We start from the raw sequence: 6,790 nt of genomic DNA on the forward strand, positions 1-6,790 counted from the left end.
AATTCCCAGTAGTTGGTGTGACAATTATTGTTACAGGATGTAGGTGAGTATATGATGGGGTTTTAATGAATAAGTATAGTGGCTTTTCGGAGAGGCTTAAGTCGAAGGTTAATGAAGTTGTTGATAAGTTTACTGCTAATGTGGCGAGATATGAAAGGTTCCCCGGTAACAATGATGAAGGGGTAATTGTTATAATAAGGTTTATTCGTATAAACAAATGAAGGTGATTTGCTGGAGCTGTGACAAAACTGCCTATTTTGGAAAGAGATTGAAAAATTATATTTGGTAATAAATATCAAAGGATCTAACATGGATACGTGTTAAACTATAACTTTGGTTTCGAGAGCTTTTCAGATGCATGACAGTGGGTACTATGTGGTTGGATCATCATCTCGCATGTCTTTAGGAATTTCGAAGTGTTTGAACACATATTGTAATTGTTAATATACATATGATGTTCTAAGATTTTGAATGATACAAATATTTTTGTGAGTTCCATGAATAGAAATGAGGTTCTAGGACAGTTTTGAAGTCAAAGTATAGTTTTGAAAGATGTAGGAATTTAAGAGTGACGATTTCGGTTATATCTTGAATCGAATTCTGAGATTTCAAAATCAGAATATGTAATTAGATTTTGAATGAGTATGGTTGTTTTGATTTTATAAAAGAATGTATATTGTTGTGAAAGTAGGGAGTATAATGGATGATTTGCTGAATCAGATTCGAAGAATGTAACATATTAATTGTGAATTTATATATCTCTCGGGTATTACCTACCCGTTAAAAAAAAAAATTCACAATTAATATTTTGTACAAAAGAATTTTATTACAGTCTTTATGGAAATATATATGTGTATATTTCTTCAGATGTAATATTGATTTAATGAGTTAATATTAAATTAAACTCATTTGATTTATGGTTAAGGCGAGGATAGATAATTTCTAAACTTTAGAAATTACATAATCGCCGTAGAATGTTTCCCCAATGAAGTTATGAATCAATACTTCATCGTTGTGGTATTCCTTGGTATCTACATGGCGTATGACGTCGATGCTTGTGGGACAGATTGTGAAGTTGAGGTTTGCGATGCGGTTGTTGTTGGTGGTGGTAATGGTACTGTTGATGTTGTTGATGGTGGTACTGGTTATGCTGTTGGTGCTGCTGCTGGTGTTTGTAACCTTTGCACCATATTCTCCAAAGCCACTACCCGAGCGCGAAGCTCATTGACTTCTTCTATTACACCGGGGTAATTGTCGGTTCGGACGAGCGGATAAATAAAATATAGAATTTGATGTAGTATATAATCGTGACGAGATACTTTGGAAATGAGAAAGAAAATGGTGTTTCAGACCGGTTCGCCGGTAAGTGCTTCAGGTTCATCACCAAGAGGGCAATGTGGTGGATGGAAGGGATCACCTTCTTCTTGTCTCCAATTATATAGGAGGCTACGAACCTATCCCCAATTCATCCAGAATAGATGATGGCTAATTGGTTGATCCATTCCGGTCACACTGCTTTCGGAGCTTGAGTGAGATTCCATATCGGAATTCGAGGGACTTGAACTAATGACGAATTCCATTTCGTTCGATTGAATAAAGGATTTTTTTTTGATATGAAATGATTTTTCGGCTATCGGGTGGTATTCAAATTACATAGAATATCTATATATATAGCGCAAAAGATTTCGTAGATTACGGAGGAATTTACGGGATATGTCAGGCAAAATTTACAGTAACAGATACGCTAAGATATGGATTAGCAGTTACACTAAGATATGAATTTTATCTATACACTATTCATGCAATCAATGTAGTAAGACGTGTCTAGACTAAGAATGATAAGCAGGCAATTTTTAACAAAAATGATAAGCAAAACTTTTGACATGCAGACACGGTCGAAGTCCAGGCTCACTAATGCATCCTAACGACTATCAGTTAGACACACTAATGCAGACCTGGTTCGCTAAGACCACCGCTCTGATACCAACTGAAAGGACCCGTTCATATACATTATAAACGATTCACAATAGTTGATTACATCGCGAAGTATTTGACCTCTATATGATACGTTTTACAAACATTGCATTCGTTTTTAAAAGACAAACTTTCTTTACATCAAAAATTAACGGCATGCATACCATTTCATATTACATCCAACTATAATTGACTTAATATTAAACTTGATGAACTCAACGACTCGAATGCAACGTCTTTCAAAGTATGTCTTGAATGACTCCAAGTAATATCCTTAAAATGAGCTAATGCACAGCGGAAGATTTCTTTAATACCTGAGAATAAACATGCTTTAAAGTGTCAACCAAAAGGTTGGTGAGTTCATTAGTTTATCATAATCCATCATTTTCGTAATAGTAATAGACCACAAGATTTCAGTTTCTATAAATATCCGTACACTCGCAAGTGTATAAAAGTATTCTATAAGTTGTAGGCACCCGGTAACAAGCCTTAACGTTCATTTTTTACCCTCTGAAGTACACCAGATCAGGTGTGTTTAAAATAACCTCGAAGTACTAAAGCATCCCATAGTCAGGATGGGGTTTGTCAGGCCCAATAGATCTATCTTTAGGATTCGCGCCTACCGTACATAGACAAGTAGTTTAATGTTACCAAGCTAAGGGTATATTTCTGGTTTAAACCCACATAGAATTAGTTTTAGTACTTGTGCCTATTTCGTAAAACATTTATAAATCAGCGCATGTATTCTCAGCCCAAAAATATATATAAAAAGGGAGTAATGAAACTCACCATACTGTATTTCGTAGTAAAAATACATATAACGTCATTTAACAAGTGCAAGATTGGCCTCGGATTCATGAACCTATATTAATTATATATATTTATATGTTGGTCAATATTTGTCTAACAATTTTTGGTCAAGTCATAGTGTACCACATTCCTAATGCTCGAGACTAATATGCAAAAGTCAACAAAAGTCAACTTGACCCAAAATGACTTTCAAAATCTATACATGTTTATTATATAACTTATATATAGTAGTTTTATATATTTAAATATATTTATCAGATCTTATTATACTAAATAATACAAGTCATTTATTAATAAATAAAAATTTATATTAAAATTCATATATGATAAAAATATACTTTTATATATCTCAAATAATAAAATTTATAAAATTCACTTAATATCATAAAAATATAGTGGTATGTATTATTAATGTAATTACATTACGTGTGGTAAAAATATCTTTGTACGCATATTTATTTGATAAAATAATATTGATAATAATAATAATGATAAAAATAATAAAATGATAGTTTCAATAAAAATATTAATTTTTAGTAATAAAGATAATTTTAGTAATAACATCAACTGATAACAGTTATAATAATTGTTTTAATAATAATAATATTAAAATTAATGATAATTCAGTTGACCATATCTTTTAATCCGTTCATCGAAACCACACGATTTCTAAATGAAAAGTTATTAATTTTTTCTTCAGCTTTTCAATGACATGCATATCATATAACTTATCTCAGTAGCATATGTATCAAATTCGTGATTTATCATAAACTATTTAACGACGAAACTAAGCATACAAACATGCATAATCATATATACTCGAGCACTAGTCAGGGATACACTATTAATATATAAAAGATAAGATATGAATGCTCACGTATCAATATTGTGATTCAATATTGCAGGAAAGTACGTAGACGTAACGAAAATGATAAACGTTAGGTTGACCTCACGAGCAATACCCTCCATCAATACCCATAACCTTCATAGCTATAACCCATAATTTCCTTAGCTATATCCCATTTGAAAACTTATTTTGAAATCGTCTGAATATAACTCCGTCGTAGTATTTTATGTATACTAATAATATCTTGAAATAGTACTAAGTAAATATATATATATGTAATTCGATTGAGAGAGTTTAGAAAAATATATTTTCAAGTTTCTATGAAATAATGAAACCTATTGAATTCTATTTATAATATATTTTTGAATTATTAAAGTGAATTATTAAAGTATGAATTATTAAAGTGAATTATTAAAGTATGAATTATTAAAGTGAATTATTAAAGTGAATTATTAAAGTATGAATTATTAAAGTGAATTATTAAAATATGAATTATTAAAGTGAATTATTAAAGTATGAATTATTAAAGTGAATTATTAAAATATGAATTATTAAAGTGAATTATTAAAGTATGAATTATTAAAGTTAAAGTAAAGTAAAAGTAAAGTAAAGGTAAAGTTAAAGTATAGTAAAAGTATAAAACTATGTACGTATAATAGGCGTATAAAAATATATAATATTAATTTAAATTGTTATATATATTTAATAAAATAAAATATAAATATCGTTATCTTTATCATACTGGTTAAGTAATGAGTTGTCAAAAAGAATAGATTTCTTAAATCACAGTGGACCTCATAACATAGGCCCGTAATCATATCATAATGTATCTGATAATTCAATCATTTGATATTATCTCTTAATTCTATCGATAAATATATCGAAACAAATATGTTCATGTAAAGTATCATATATCTAATACTTTGTTAATGTTTTCAGTTAATATTATATATTATATATACATATCTATATACACATAATTGTTCATGAATCGTCGAACACGGTCAAAGGGTAATTGATTACATGAATGTAGTTCCAAACTTTTTAAGATTCAACATTACAAATTCTGCTTATCGTGTCGGAAACATATAAAGGTTAAGTTTAAATTTGGTCAGAAATTTCCGGGTCGTCACATCCTTTGTCCTGGATTATTTAATATGTCCGTCTGGTTTTTGTTCATAACAGTCCAACGGTCATAAATTTAAAGTGCGAGTGTCCTCGTCAAATTATTCTTATACCCGAAGTCAAATATTCCAACTAATTGGGGACTTAAACTGTAACAAGGTTTTAATACTTTGTTATCAATTATGCCAAGTGTCCTTGTACATAATTTCACCCCTGTTTTAATAATTCTAGTGACTATTAATCCATTCCCGTGTCCGATTAAATGAACGATTATTCGTACATATAAATACCCCGCCCATCGTGTCCGATCGAGTGTATATGGTTATTTATAGGGACGTCCAATTGTAAATCTTTATATTAAAATTAACAAACTATCATTTAGTTAAACAAATATAAAGACCATTAATAGCCCATAGTCTAATTTCCACAAGTGTCGTTCTTTTGTCCAAACCCCAATTATGGTACGAAGCCCAATTACCCCGTCTTTAATATTTAGTCCAACATCATGATTACTTTGGCTCAAATAAGCGTAATAATAACTTAAGTACGAGACATTAATTTAAAAAGGAGAACATAACTTACATTGAGTATTTATCGCGTAGTGTTACACGTACAGAATTTCGACTTCAAAACCCTTAAAATAACTTTTACATAACCCAAACTAATCTAATATAACACTAATCTATACTATATATATATATATATATATATATATATATATATATATATATATATATATATATATATATATATATATATATATATATATATATTTATTTATATTATACTACAGAGTATTATTATTATTTATTATGTTTTTACTCTGCAAAATGCATGGCCTTTTATAGGGAGTTCTGATTTTTCAAACTCCGCGAGTCGTGGAGTTTTTGGCCTTCAAACTCCGCGAGTCGTGGAGTTTGATTTTTCAGCTCACATCAATTTGGATCTTAGCTTTGCCGACATAATATATAAATAAATATAATATATAAATAATTTTAAGAATTATTTAAATATTATATTATATTTATGTGCATAGTTGACTTGTAATTTTTAGTCCGTTGCGTCGAGCGTTGAGAGTTGACTCATGTCCCGGTTCCGGATTTTCGAACGTCCTTGCGTATTATTTTATATCGTGTACTTTGCGTTCCGCAACTTGTACTCTTGTCATTTTTAGATGTTTCTCATCAATAAATTGAACCACTTGGATTGTATCTTGTACATTTGAGCTTTTTGGTCATTTGCGTCTTCAAATCGTCGTTTTCGCCTTTTGTCTTCGCACTTATTTAATATAAACGATTACAACTTAAAATAGGACAATTACAACTAAATAATTTACATATTGGGAGGATATTGCTACTAAATATATGTTCATTTGGAGCACTATCATCGTGCTACGGGTGCGAAAGTTTCGTTGTAGTCAACTTCAGGTTGTTGTGAATAGCCTTTAGCTACTAGCCTTGCTTTATGTTTTTGTATAGAACCATCAGGATTGAGCTTTGTTTTATAAACCCACTTTACTCCAATGATTTCTTTATTTTCTGGAGGATCAACTAACTCCCATGTGTTGTTTTTCTCGATCATTCTTATATCTTCGTTCATAGCAGTCACCCATTTTTTATCTTTGGCTGCAACTTCATAGCTTTCAGGTTCTAAAGTTGTAAAGTTGCAAGTCTTGTATATCTCTGCTAATGCTTTGACTCTTCCAGGTGTTGACTCTGGACTTGACTCGTCTTGCGCCAAAGGTAATCTTGTTGATGGAGAAGTTGGTGTAGCAGGGCTTGTTTCACCGGTACTTTCATGTTGTTCAGAATGCTCAACTTGTAGTGGTTGTTGGGCTGTAGTTTCCATAGATATCCGAGGCAGATATGTTTGTTTTTCAACTTTGTCCTTTTCCTGGTTCCAAGAAGCGTCTTCATCAAACTCTACGTCTCGGCTGATCATGATGTTAGGTAGCCTTTAGACTATGTGCTGTAGCCCAAGAATATTCCTTTTTCTGATTTTTCTTGGAGCTTGTGACGTTTCTCCTTAGGAACG

Source organism: Rutidosis leptorrhynchoides, chromosome 6 (genome assembly GCF_046630445.1).
Source record: "Rutidosis leptorrhynchoides isolate AG116_Rl617_1_P2 chromosome 6, CSIRO_AGI_Rlap_v1, whole genome shotgun sequence".
Lineage (NCBI taxonomy): Eukaryota > Viridiplantae > Streptophyta > Magnoliopsida > Asterales > Asteraceae > Rutidosis > Rutidosis leptorrhynchoides.